The sequence below is a fragment of the Oncorhynchus masou genome, unplaced genomic scaffold, assembly GCF_036934945.1.
Source record: "Oncorhynchus masou masou isolate Uvic2021 unplaced genomic scaffold, UVic_Omas_1.1 unplaced_scaffold_497, whole genome shotgun sequence".
Classification (NCBI taxonomy): domain Eukaryota; kingdom Metazoa; phylum Chordata; class Actinopteri; order Salmoniformes; family Salmonidae; genus Oncorhynchus; species Oncorhynchus masou.
Genome location: NW_027011368.1, coordinates 506,706 through 520,390, shown reverse-complemented (window position 1 = coordinate 520,390; position 13,685 = coordinate 506,706). Strand labels below are relative to the sequence as shown.

The window sequence follows — 13,685 nt, the reverse complement described above, 5'->3', positions numbered from 1 at the left end:
AGAAGAGAGGAGTAAGGGGAAGGGAAGAAGAGAGAGGAGTAGGGGGGAGAAGAAAGAGGAGTAAGGGGAAGGGAAGAACTCAGCTGGGTGAAGTAGTAGAGAAAACATGATATTATAATTGATATGTAATAGTACCTGAAATGTGTATATCTGGAGGGCAGATGTCAGGGGAGGGAGAAGGCAGTGGGGCGGGTTCCCCCGTACGGATCTACACAGAGAAGAGGAGAGGAGGCTGTTGGAATTGTACAACAAATATTAACTTACTGAGCTACAAGAGCCCAAGTGCTAAACATCAGCCTTCATCAACATGACATCAGACTAGAGCAGAGACCTACAGACCTGTATCAACATTACATCAGACTAGAGCAGAAACCTACAGACCTGTATCAAAATGACATCAGACTAGAACAGAAACCTACAGACCTGTATCAACATTACATCAGACTAGAGCAGAGACCTACAGACCTGTATCAACATTACATCAGACTAGAGCAGAGACCTACAGACCTGTATCAACATTACATCAGACTAGAGCAGAAACCTACAGATCTGAATAAACATTACATCAGACTAGAGCAGAAACCTACAGACCTGTATCAACATTACATCAGACTAGAGCAGAAACCTACAGATCTGAATAAACATTACATCAGACTAGAGCAGAAACCTACAGATCTGAATAAACATTTACATCAGACTAGAGCAGAAACCTACAGACCTGTATCAACATTACATTAGACTAGAGCAGAAACCTGTATCAACATGACATCAGACTAGAGCAGAAACCTACAGATCTGAATAAACATTACATCAGACTAGAGCAGAAACCTACAGATCTGAATAAACATTACATCAGACTAGAGCAGAAACCTACAGACCTGTATCAACATTACATCAGACTAGAGCAGAAACCTACAGATCTGAATAAACATTACATCAGACTAGAGCAGAAACCTACAGACCTGTATCAACATTACATCAGACTAGAGCAGAAACCTACAGATCTGAAATGTATCATTCCTGCCCTGAACCAGCGGACAATCGGAGGACGTCATTAATTATTTGATCAAATGTTACTTTATCCAACAGGTATATGATCTAACTACATTTAAGATGTGAAGAGGAGGAATGCTAACCTCGGGTGATGGATACTACTGAGGAGGAGGAGGAGGAGAGGAGAAGACTGACCTCTGGTGATCTGACGTGGACTTTTAAGCGTCCGGAGCTGTACCCGTTGCCAACGCCGCGCTGGACACCGTTGTGTAAAGACGTGCTGTTGGGGAACGGACCTTTACCAGGGATGAAAGCGACCTCCACCACCGCCTCTTGACTGGTGGGATAGATATAGAAGAACATAGAACTTAGCAGTAGAACTTTACAGGATAGATAGAAGAACATAGAAATTAGCAGTAGAACTTTACAGGATAGATAGAAGAACATAGAACTTAGCAGTAGAACTTTACAGGATAGATAGAAGAACATAGAACTTAGCAGTAGAACTTTACAAGATAGATAGAAGAACATAGAACTTAGCAGTAGAACTTTACAGGATAGATAGAAGAACATAGCACTTAGCAGTAGAACTTTACAGGATAGATAGAAGAACATAGAACTTAGCAGTAGAACTTTACAGGATAGATAGAAGAACATAGAACTTAGCAGTAGAACTTTACAGGATAGATAGAAGAACATAGAACTCAGCAGTAGAACTTTACAGGATAGATAGAAGAACATAGAACTTAGCAGTAGAACTTTACAGGATAGATAGAAGAACATAGAACTTAGCAGTAGAACTTTACAGGATAGATAGAAGAACATAGAACTCAGCAGTAGAACTTTACAGGATAGATAGAAGAACATAGAACTTAGCAGTAGAACTTTACAGGATAGATAGAAGAACATAGAACTCAGCAGTAGAACTTTACAGGGTAGATAGAAGAACATAGAACTTAGCAGTATAACTTTACAGGATAGATAGAAGAACATAGAACTTAGCAGTAGAACTTTACAGCTTTAGAAGTATAGAACCATATAGTATAACTTCAGAAGTATAAAGTATATTATATCTAACATTATTACTTTTGATTTAATCTCCCACACAAACACTTCTACCCCCACACAATTCAACCCCCAGCCCCACCCCATCTGGTATCTGACCTGAATTTGACCTTGTTGACCATGCTCTTAGCCCCACCCCATCTGGTATCTGACCTGAATTTGACCTTGTTGACCATGCTCTTAGCCCCACCCCATCTGGTATCTGACCTGAATTTGACCTTGTTGACCATGCTCTTAGCCCCACCCCATCTGGTATCTGACCTGAATTTGACCTTGTTGACCATGCTCTTAGCCCCACCCCATCTGGTATCTGACCTGAATTTGACCTTGTTGACCATGCTCTTAGCCCCACCCCATCTGGTATCTGACCTGAATTTGACCTTGTTGACCATGCTCTTAGCCCCACCCCATCTGGTATCTGACCTGAATTTGACCTTGTTGACCATGCTCTTAGCCCCACCCCATCTGGTATCTGACCTGAATTTGACCTTGTTGACCATGCTCTTAGCCCCACCCCATCTGGTATCTGACCTGAATTTGACCTTGTTGACCATGCTCTTAGCCCCACCCCATCTGGTATCTGACCTGAATTTGACCTTGTTGACCATGCTCTTAGCCCCACCCCATCTGGTATCTGACCTGAATTTGACCTTGTTGACCATGCTCTTAGCCCCACCCCATCTGGTATCTGACCTGAATTTGACCTTGTTGACCATGCTCTTAGCCCCACCCCATCTGGTATCTGACCTGAATTTGACCTTGTTGACCATGCTCTTAGCCCCACCCCATCTGGTATCTGACCTGAATTTGACCTTGTTGACCATGCTCTTAGCCCCACCCCATCTGGTATCTGACCTGAATTTGACCTTGTTGACCATGCTCTTAGCCCCACCCCAGCTGGTATCTGACCTGAATTTGACCTTGTTGACCATGCTCTTAGCCCCACTCCATCGTGGGTCACCATGCTCTTATCAAGGACTCCTTGTTGACCATGCTCTTAGCCCCACCCCATCTGGTATCTGACCTGAATTTGACCTTGTTGACCATGCTCTTAGCCCCACCCCATCTGGTATCTGACCTGAATTTGACCTTGTTGACCATGCTCTTAGCCCCACCCCATCTGGTATCTGACCTGAATTTGACCTTGTTGACCATGCTCTTAGCCCCACCCCTCTGGTATCTCACCTCGTGACCATGGTCACCCCTATCACCTGAACTGACCTTGTTGACCATGCTCTTAGCCCCACCCCATCTGGTATCTGACCTGACCATTTGACCTTGTATTGACCTGAATTTGATGCTCCTAGCCCCACCCCATCTGGTCACCCCGACCAAGGACTCCTTGTTGACCATGCTCTTAGCCCCACCCCCTCCTCGTGGGTCATCTGGTATCTGACCTGAATCAAGGACTCCTTGTTGACCATGCTCTTAGCCCCACTCCTCGTGGGTCACCCCTATCAATTTGACTCCTTGTTGACCATGCTCTTAGCCCCACCCCATTTGCTGGTATCTGACCTGAATTTGACCTTGTTGACCATGCTCTTAGCCTCCTCGTGGGTCACCCTATCAAGGACTCCTTGTTGATGGCAATGAGCTGATCCCTGGCCTCAGGCGTCCATCCTGCGAATGGGAGTAGGCAGAACATAAGAATTAGAGAAGCGTCATTCCACATGCAACGCGGACATTTGATTTTGACTTCGCACACGTAAAAACAGACATTTAAACCTAATCAGTAGAACCTCATCCTTTAAATAATAATTCAAAACTATACACAAGTGGTGCTTACAGTGTGTAACATACAGTCCATCAGTAGACTACAGTGTGTAACAGACAGTCCATCAGTAGACTACAGTGTGTAACATACAGTCCATCAGTAGACTACAGTGTGTAACATACAGTCCATCAGTAGACTACAGTGTGTAACATACAGTCCATCAGTAGACTACAGTGTGTAACATACAGTCCATCAGTAGACTACAGTGTGTAACATACAGTCCATCAGTAGACTACAGTGTGTAACATACAGTCCATCAGTAGACTACAGTGTGTAACATACAGTCCATCAGTAGACTACAGTGTGTAACATACAGTCCATCAGTAGACTACAGTGTGTAACATACAGTCCATCAGTAGACTACAGTGTGTAACATTCAGTCCATCAGTAGACTACAGTGTGTAACATACAGTCCATCAGTAGACTACAGTGTGTAACATTCAGTCCATCAGTAGACTACAGTGTGTAACATACAGTCCATCAGTAGACTACAGTGTGTAACATACAGTCCATCAGTAGACTACAGTGTGTAACATACAGTCCATCAGTAGACTACAGTGTGTAACATACAGTCCATCAGTAGACTACAGTGTGTAACATACAGTCCATCAGTAGACTACAGTGTGTAACATACAGTCCATCAGTAGACTACAGTGTGTAACATACAGTCCATCAGTAGACTACAGTGTGTAACATACAGTCCATCAGTAGACTACAGTGTGTAACATACAGTCCATCAGTAGACTACAGTGTGTAACATACAGTCCATCAGTAGACTACAGTGTGTAACATACAGTCCATCAGTAGACTACAGTGTGTACAGTCCACAGTCCATCAGTAGACTACAGTGTGTAACATACAGTCCATCAGTAGACTACAGTGTGTAAGACAGTCCATCAGTAGACTACAGTGTGTAACATACAGTCCATCAGTAGACTACAGTGTGTAACATACAGTCCATCAGTAGACTACAGTGTGTAACATACAGTCCATCAGTAGACTACAGTGTGTAACATACAGTCCATCAGTAGACTACAGTGTGTAAGACAGTCCATCAGTAGACTACAGTGTGTAACATACAGTCCATCAGTAGACTACAGTGTGTAACATACAGTCCATCAGTAGACTACAGTGTGTAACATACAGTCCATCAGTAGACTACAGTGTGTAACATACAGTCCATCAGTAGACTACAGTGTGTAACATACAGTCCATCAGTAGACTACAGTGTGTAACAGACAGTCCATCAGTAGACTACAGAGCAGACAGACAGAGCAGACAGACAGACCAGAGCAGGCCAGACCAGAGGAGACAGACAGAGCAGACAGACAGGCCAGAGCAGAGCAAACGATGCAGGTGTCCTGTTCTACATGATGCTGCATGTTGGCACAATGTGTAAGCAGAGGGCAGCTTTTCTAACAGCTAGACTACAGGCCAACACATCCCATCAGCAGTAAGTATGTAGAATTCTCTCTCCACTGTCATTAACAGACAGGGACACCCCAGGCCAGACCAGAGCGGTCTAATGGAATATAGACAACCTTCTAGCATCCCAATGTCAGACAGAGCTCTATGGAACCTTCTAGGTGTCCACAACGTCCAGGTTCTATGGAACCTTCTAGAATCAGAACACCAGGTTCTATGGAACCTTCTAGAATCAGAACGTTTAGGTTCTATGGAACCTTCTAGAATCTGAATGTTTAGGTGCTATGGAACCTTCTAGAATCACAGCATCCAGGTTTTATGGAACCTTCTAGAATCAGAATGTTTAGGTTCTATGGAACCTTCTCGAATCAGAACGTTTAGGTTCTATGGAGCCTTCTAGAATCAGAACAGCCAGGTTCTATGGAACATTCTAGAATCAGAACACCCAGGTTGTATGGAACCTTTTAGAATCAGAATGTTCAGGTTCTATGGATCCTTCTAGAATCAGAACATTTAGGTTCTATGGAACCTTCTAGAATCAGAACACCCAGGTTCTATGGAACCTTCTAGAATCACAACATACAGGTTCTATGGAACCTTCTAGAATCACAACATTCAGGAAAACAACTGAAAAATCTATGTCAGAGCAGAGAGCCTCTGATCCTTCTACATCCCATTACATGGCTTTGGAAAATATACATGACACACAAGATTAAGAGACCAGCAGGACAGAGACAGGATTGGGATGAGGAGAGGGTGGGCTGTTTCCATACGAGAGAACATCTCTATGACTGTCATACCACCAACCAAGACACACACACACACACATAGACTAACATACATATGCACACAAACACATACACTCTCTCACACACACACACACATATACACTCTCTCTCACTCACACACACACACACTCTCTCTCACACACATACACTCTCTCTCACACACACACACACACACACACACACACACACACACACACACACACACACACACACACACACACACACACACACACACACACACACACACACACACACACACACACACACTCACACACACACACACACACACACACACACACACACACACACACACACACACACACACACACACACACACACACACACACACACACACACACACACACACACACACACACACACACACACACACACCTGGTTTTACTGTAAGAGAGAAAGCTCATCTGAGCTCCTCTCACATCGTGTACTGTAGGTCTTTGAAACGAGGCAGACATTGTGTTGGGGTTATTTCTAAGGTGCTTAGACTGGGGATGATTCATTAGCTGAGGAAAGGAGCTGCTGTATGTTTTACTGTTTGATGACTAGGATTTGGTTCAACAGCCTCTTAGGAGTCACTACACTTAACATCATGTATCCTGTTGTTTTACAGTATTTCACAAGGACACCGCTAACAGCAGCTAAGCCTCCCATTCTGGGGGAATGTTGACAGTTGAAAAGGGATTTTAGTTGCTGCACGTGTACTTTCCCAGCAGCGTACCACCCTACATCCCACTGCTGGCTTGCCTCTGAAGCTAAGCAGGGTTGGTCCTGGATGGGAGACCAGATGCTGCTGGAAGTGGTGTTGGAGGGCCAATAGGAGGCACTCGTTCCTCTGGTTCCCCAAAAATATCTCAATCCCCAGGGCAGTGATTGGGGACATTGTCCTGTGTAAGGTGCTGTCTTTCCGATGGGATGTTAAACTGGTGTCCTGACTCTCTGTGGTCACTAAAGATACTGTAAGAGTAGGGGTGTTAACCCCAGTGTCCTGGTTAAATTCACAATCTGGTCCTCGTACCATCACGACCACCTAATCATCCCCAGCTTAAAATTGGCTCGTTCAATTGCCATGGCTGTGTTCTCTGTGGTTCTGGGCCTGCCGTGGCTGTGTTCTCTGTGGTTCTGGGCCTGCCGTGGCTGTGTGATTCTGGGCCTGCCGTGTCTGTGTGTAGTGTGGTCCTGGGCCTGCTGTGTCTGTGTGCTCTGTAGTTCTGTGCTCTGCCACCACTGTGTCATGGTTAGGAAACGGTCTGGCTCTGTACAGTGTTTCCCAAACTTGGTCCTCCAATAAGCTCCAACTCTACACAGTTTAAATGTATCCCTGGACAAACACACCCCCATTCAACTCATTGCAGGCTTGACAATTAGTTGACCAGTTGAATCAGGTGTGCATGTCCAGGGTTACAATAACAATGTCTTCTGATGGGGTACTGGAGGACCAGGGTTGGTGGTACTGGAGGACCAGGGTTGGGGGTACTGGAGGACCAGGTTTGGTGGTACTGGAGGACCAGGGTTGGTGGTACTGGAGGACCAGGGTTGGTGGTACTGGAGGACCAGGGTTGGTGGTACTGGAAAACCAGGGTTGAGGGTACTGGAGAACCAGGGTTGGGGGTACTGGAGGACCAGGGTTGGTGATACTGGAGGACCAGGGTTGGGGGTACTGGGTGACCAGGGTTGGAAAACACTGATTTAGAACAAAGATATCAGGTGACAGAGTTGCAGCACTATGTATGTATGTATGTATGTATGTATGTATGTATGTATGTATGTATGTATGTATGTATGTATGTATGTATGTATGTATGTATGTACAGTGGGGCAAAAAAGTATTTAGTCAGCCACCAATTGTGCAAGTTCTCTCACTTAAAAATATGAGCGAGGCCTGTAATTTTCATCGTAGGTAGACTTCAACTATGACAGACTTCAACTATGACAGACTTCAACTATGACAGACTTCAACTATGACAGACTTCAACTATGACAGACTTCAACTATGAGACAAAATGAGAAGTAAAAAAATCCTGAAAAGCACATTGTATGAATTTATTTGCAAATTATGGTGGAAAATAAGTATTTGGTCACCTACAAACAAGCAAGATTTCTGGTTCTCACAGACCTGTAACTTCTTCTTTAAGAGGCTCCTCTGTCCTCCACTCGTTACCTGTATTAATGGCACCTGTTTGAACTTTTTATCAGTATAAAAGACACCTGTCCACCAAAAAGTTCTATTCTGGTTTGTCATGCACAAAGTAGATGTCCTAACAGATTTGCCAAAACTTATAGTTTGTTAACAAAAAATTTGTGGAGTGGTTGAAAAACGAGGTTTAATGACTCCAACCTAAGTGTAGGTAAACTTCCAACTTCATCTGTATGTCTCTATCTCTCTATTTTCAGTAATTATTCAGTGTCCTCAGTAATTATTGTGACAGAGAAGCATGATTTTTTCTTATGGCTCTATACTTCAAAAGTTTGGATTTGAAATCAAACAATGACTATGAGCTTTAAAGTGCAGACTGTCAGCTTTCATTTGAGGGTATTTAAATCCATATCGGGTGAAACGTTTAGAAATGACAGCATTTTTTTGTACATCGTCACCCCATCTATCACACTGCAGGTGAAAGGTGCAACATGGACAACCCTTCCCATCCTCCCCCTCCATTAGTGTCAGCTTTCCAGAGAGGTTTGGAATATGGACAAGCCTTCCCATCCTGCCCACCCCATCCTCCCCTCCATTAGTGTCAGCTTTCCAGAGAGGTTTGGAATATGGACAAGCCTTCCCATCCTGCCCACCCCATCCTCCCCCTCCATTAGTGTCAGCTTTCCAGAGAGGTTTGGAATATGGACAAGCCTTCCCATCCTGCCCACCCCCATCCTCCCCCCTCCATTAGTGTCAGCTTTCCAGAGAGGTTTGGAATATGGACAAGCCTTCCCATCCTGCCCACCCCATCCTCCCCCTCCATTAGTGTCAGCTTTCCAGAGAGGTTTGGAATATGGACAAGCCTTCCCATCCTGCCCACCCCATCCTCCCCCCTCCATTAGTGTCAGCTTTCCAGAGAGGTTTGGAATATGGACAAGCCTTCCCATCCTGCCCACCCCATCCTCCCCCTCCATTAGTGTTAGCTTTCCAGAGAGGTTTGGAATATGGACAAGCCTCATCTATTCCCTCACACCCTGCCCTGCCCCATCCTCCCCTTCTCCTCTCACCTTTTCCTATCAGTGTCATATTTCTGGGAGTGGGCAGATGGGGGACAGGACAGGGAGTGCTTAGGGGTGGTAGAGGCTAGATGGTAGAGAAGTAGAGGTCAGGGGAACAGGGAGTGATGTGGGGGTGGTAGAAGCTAGATGGTAGAGAGGTAGAGGTCAGGGAGTACTGTGGGGGTGGTAGAGGCTAGATGGTAGAGAAGTAGAGGTCAGGGAGTACTGTGGGGGTGGTAGAGGCTAGATGGTAGAGAGGTAGAGGTCAGGGAGTACTGTGGGGGTGGTAGAGGCTAGATGGTAGAGAAGTAGAGGTCAGGGAGTACTGTGGGGTGGTAGAAGCTAGATGGTAGAGAGGTAGAGGTCAGGGAGTGCTTTGGGGGGTGGTAGAAGCTAGATGGTAGAGAGGTAGAGGTCAGGGGAACAGGGACTGATGTGGGGGTGGTAGAAGCTAGATGGTAGGGAGGTAGAGGTCAGGGAGTACTGTGGGGGTGGTAGAAGCTAGATGGTAGAGGTAGAGGTCAGGGAGTGCTTTGGGGGTGGTAGAGGCTAGATGGTAGAGGTAGAGGTCAGGGGAACAGGGACTGATGTGGGGGTGGTAGAAGCTAGATGGTAGGGAGGTAGAGGTCAGGGGAACAGGGAGTGATGTGGGGGTGGTAGAAGCTAGATGGTAGAGGTAGAGGTCAGGGAGTGCTTTGGGGGTGGTAGAGGCTAGATGGTAGAGAGGTAGAGGTCAGGGGAACAGGGAGTGTTGTGGGGGTGGTAGAAGCTAGATGGTAGGGAGGTAGAGGTCAGGGGGACAGGGTGATGGCCTACGTAAGCAGAGTCCTAAAGGGCTGACCTTCACAGTCTGTGTGTCTGTCCTGTCCTGCTGCTCAGGGGACTGTGGGGACTCTGACTCGTCCCCTTCACACTTGAGCTAATGGGAAGCAGTCTGCATCACTTTATCTGTCTCTCTCTCCAACCCTCTCCATCCCCCGTCTCTCTCCATACCACTGTCTCTGTCTCGCTCTTTTTCTTCACCCCTCTCCCTCTCTCTCTCTCTCTCTCTCTCTCTCTCTCTCTCTCTCTCCTCCCTCTCTGTCTCTAACTGTCTCTCTGTCTCTCTCTCTCTCTCGCCCTCTCTGTCTCTAACTCTCTCTCTCTCTCTCTCTCTCTCTCTCGCGCCCCTCTGTCTCTTAATCTGTCTCTCTGTCTCTAGCTCTGTCTCTCTGTCTCTAGCTTTGTCTCTCTGTCTCTAGCGTTGTCTCTCAGTCTCTAGCGTTGTCTCTGTCTCTAGCTCTGTCTCTCTGTCTCTAGCTCTGTCTCTCTGTCTCTAGATTTGTCTCTAGCTCTGTCTCCCCAGGAGGGTAACCAACACTCTGTCTGACTCCTGGTAACGCCAAGTTACAGCACTGATAACCACACGCTGTCTGTCGCCCATCCAGTTAAACAGGACAGACTATACTGGTAACCTCACGCTGTCTGTCTCCCATCCAGTTAAACAGGACAGACTATACTGGTAACCACACGCCTGTCTGTCTCCCATCCAGTTAAACAGGACAGACTATACTGGTAACCTCACGCTGTCTGTCTCCCATCCAGTTAAACAGGACAGACTATACTGGTAACCTCACGCTGTCTGTCTCCCATCCAGTTAAACAGGACAGACTATACTGGTAACCTCACGCTGTCTGTCTCCCATCCAGTTAAACAGGACAGACTATACTGGTAACCTCACGCTGTCTGTCTCCCATCAGTTAAACAGGACAGACTATACTGGTAACCTCACGCTGTCTGTCTCCCATCCAGTTAAACAGGACAGACTATACTGGTAACCTCACGCTGTCTGTCTCCCATCCAGTTAAACAGGACAGACTATACTGGTAACCTCACGCTGTCTGTCTCCCATCCAGTTGAACAGGACAGACTATACTGGTAACCTCACGCTGTCTGTCTCCCATCCAGTTAAACAGGACAGACTATACTGGTAACCTCACGCTGTCTGTCTCCCATCCAGTTGAACAGGACAGACTATACTGGTAACCTCACGCTGTCTGTCTCCCATCCAGTTAAACAGGACAGACTATACTGATAACCTCACGCTGTCTGTCGCCCATCCAGTTGAACAGGACAGACTATACTGGTAACCTCACGCTGTCTGTCTTCCATCAGTTAAACAGGACAGACTATACTGATAACCACCACGCTGTCTGTCTTCCATCCAGCAAGACAGTTGAACAGGACAGACTATACTGGTAACCTCACGCTGTCTGTCTCCCATCCAGTTGAACAGGACAGACTATACTGGTAACCTCACGCTGTCTGTCTTCCATCCAGCAAGACAGTTGAACAGGACAGACTATACTGGTAACCTCACGCTGTCTGTCTCCCATCCAGTTGAACAGGACAGACTATACTGGTAACCTCCACGCTGTCTGTCTCCCATCCAGTTAATCAGGACAGACTATACTGGTAACCTCACGCTGTCTGTCTCCCATCCAGTTAAACAGGACAGATGTTACTGGTAACCTCACGCTGTCTGTCTCCCATCCAGTTAAACAGGACAGATGTTACTGGTAACCTCACGCTGTCTGTCGCCCATCCAGCAAGACAGTTAACCAGGACAGACATTACTGGTAACCTCACGCTGTCTGTCTCCCATCCAGTTAAACAGGACAGACTATACTGGTAACCTCACGCTGTCTGTCTCCCATCCAGTTGAACAGGACAGACTATACTGGTAACCTCACGCTGTCTGTCTCCCATCCAGTTAAACAGGACAGACTATACTGGTAACCTCACGCTGTCTGTCTCCCATCCAGTTAAACAGGACAGACTATACTGGTAACCTCACGCTGTCTGTCTCCCATCCAGTTAAACAGGACAGACTATACTGGTAACCTCACGCTGTCTGTCTCCCATCCAGTTAAACAGGACAGACTATACTAGTAACCTCACGCTGTCTGTCTCCCATCCAGTTAAACAGGACAGACTATACTGGTAACCTCACGCTGTCTGTCTCCCATCCAGTTAAACAGGACAGACTATACTAGTAACCTCCACGCTGTCTGTCTCCCATCCAGTTAAACAGGACAGACTATACTGGTAACCTCACGCTGTCTGTCGCCCATCCAGTTAAACAGGACAGACTATACTGGTAACCTCACGCTGTCTGTCTCCCATCCAGTTAAACAGGACAGACTATACTGGTAACCTCACGCTGTCTGTCTCCCATCCAGTTGAACAGGACAGACTATACTGGTAACCTCACGCTGCCTGTCTCCCATCCAGTTAAACAGGACAGACTATACTGGTAACCTCACGCTGTCTGTCTCCCATCCAGTTAAACAGGACAGATGTTACTGGTAACCTCACGCTGTCTGTCTCCCATCCAGTTAAACAGGACAGATGTTACTGGTAACCTCACGCTGTCTGTCGCCCATCCAGCAAGACAGTTAACCAGGACAGACATTACTGGTAACCTCACGCTGTCTGTCTCCCATCCAGTTAAACAGGACAGACTATACTGGTAACCTCACGCTGTCTGTCTCCCATCCAGTTAAACAGGGCAGACTATACTGGTAACCTCACGCTGTCTGTCTCCCATCCAGTTAAACAGGACAGACTATACTGGTAACCTCACGCTGTCTGTCGCCCATCCAGTTAAACAGGACAGACTATACTGGTAACCTCACGCTGTCTGTCTCCCATCCAGTTAAACAGGACAGACTATACTGGTAACCGCACGCTGTCTGTCTCCCATCCAGTTGAACAGGACAGACTATACTGGTAACCTCACGCTGTCTGTCTCCCATCCAGTTAAACAGGACAGACTATACTGGTAACCTCACGCTGTCTGTCTCCCATCCAGTTAAACAGGACAGACTATACTGGTAACCTCACGCTGTCTGTCTCCCATCCAACAAGACAGTTAACCAGGACAGACATTACTGGTAACCTCACGCTGTCTGTCTCCCATCCAGTTAAACAGGACAGACTATACTGGTAACCTCACGCTGCCTGTCTCCCATCCAGTTAAACAGGACAGATGTTACTGGTAACCTCACGCTGTCTGTCTCCCATCCAGTTAAACAGGACAGATGTTACTGGTAACCTCACGCTGTCTGTCGCCCATCCAACAAGACAGTTAACCAGGACAGACATTACTGGTAACCTCACGCTGTCTGTCTCCCCATCCAGTTAAAAGGACAGACTATACTGGTAACCTCACGCTGTCTGTCTCCCATCCAGTTAAACAGGACAGACTATACTGGTAACCTCACGCTGTCTGTCTCCCATCCAGTTAAACAGGACAGACTATACTGGTAACCTCACGCTGTCTGTCTCCCATCCAGTTAAACAGGACAGACTATACTGGTAACCTCACGCTGTCTGTCTTCCATCCAGCAAGACAGTTGAACAGGACAGACTATACTGGTAACCTCACG

At 46.5% G+C, this 13,685-nt stretch overlaps 1 pseudogene; it reads right to left on the bottom strand.

Annotated features, from left to right (window-relative positions):
- Positions 1-13,685, bottom strand: part of LOC135535677 (uncharacterized) — a 110,060-nt pseudogene that overhangs the window by 37,786 nt on the left and 58,589 nt on the right.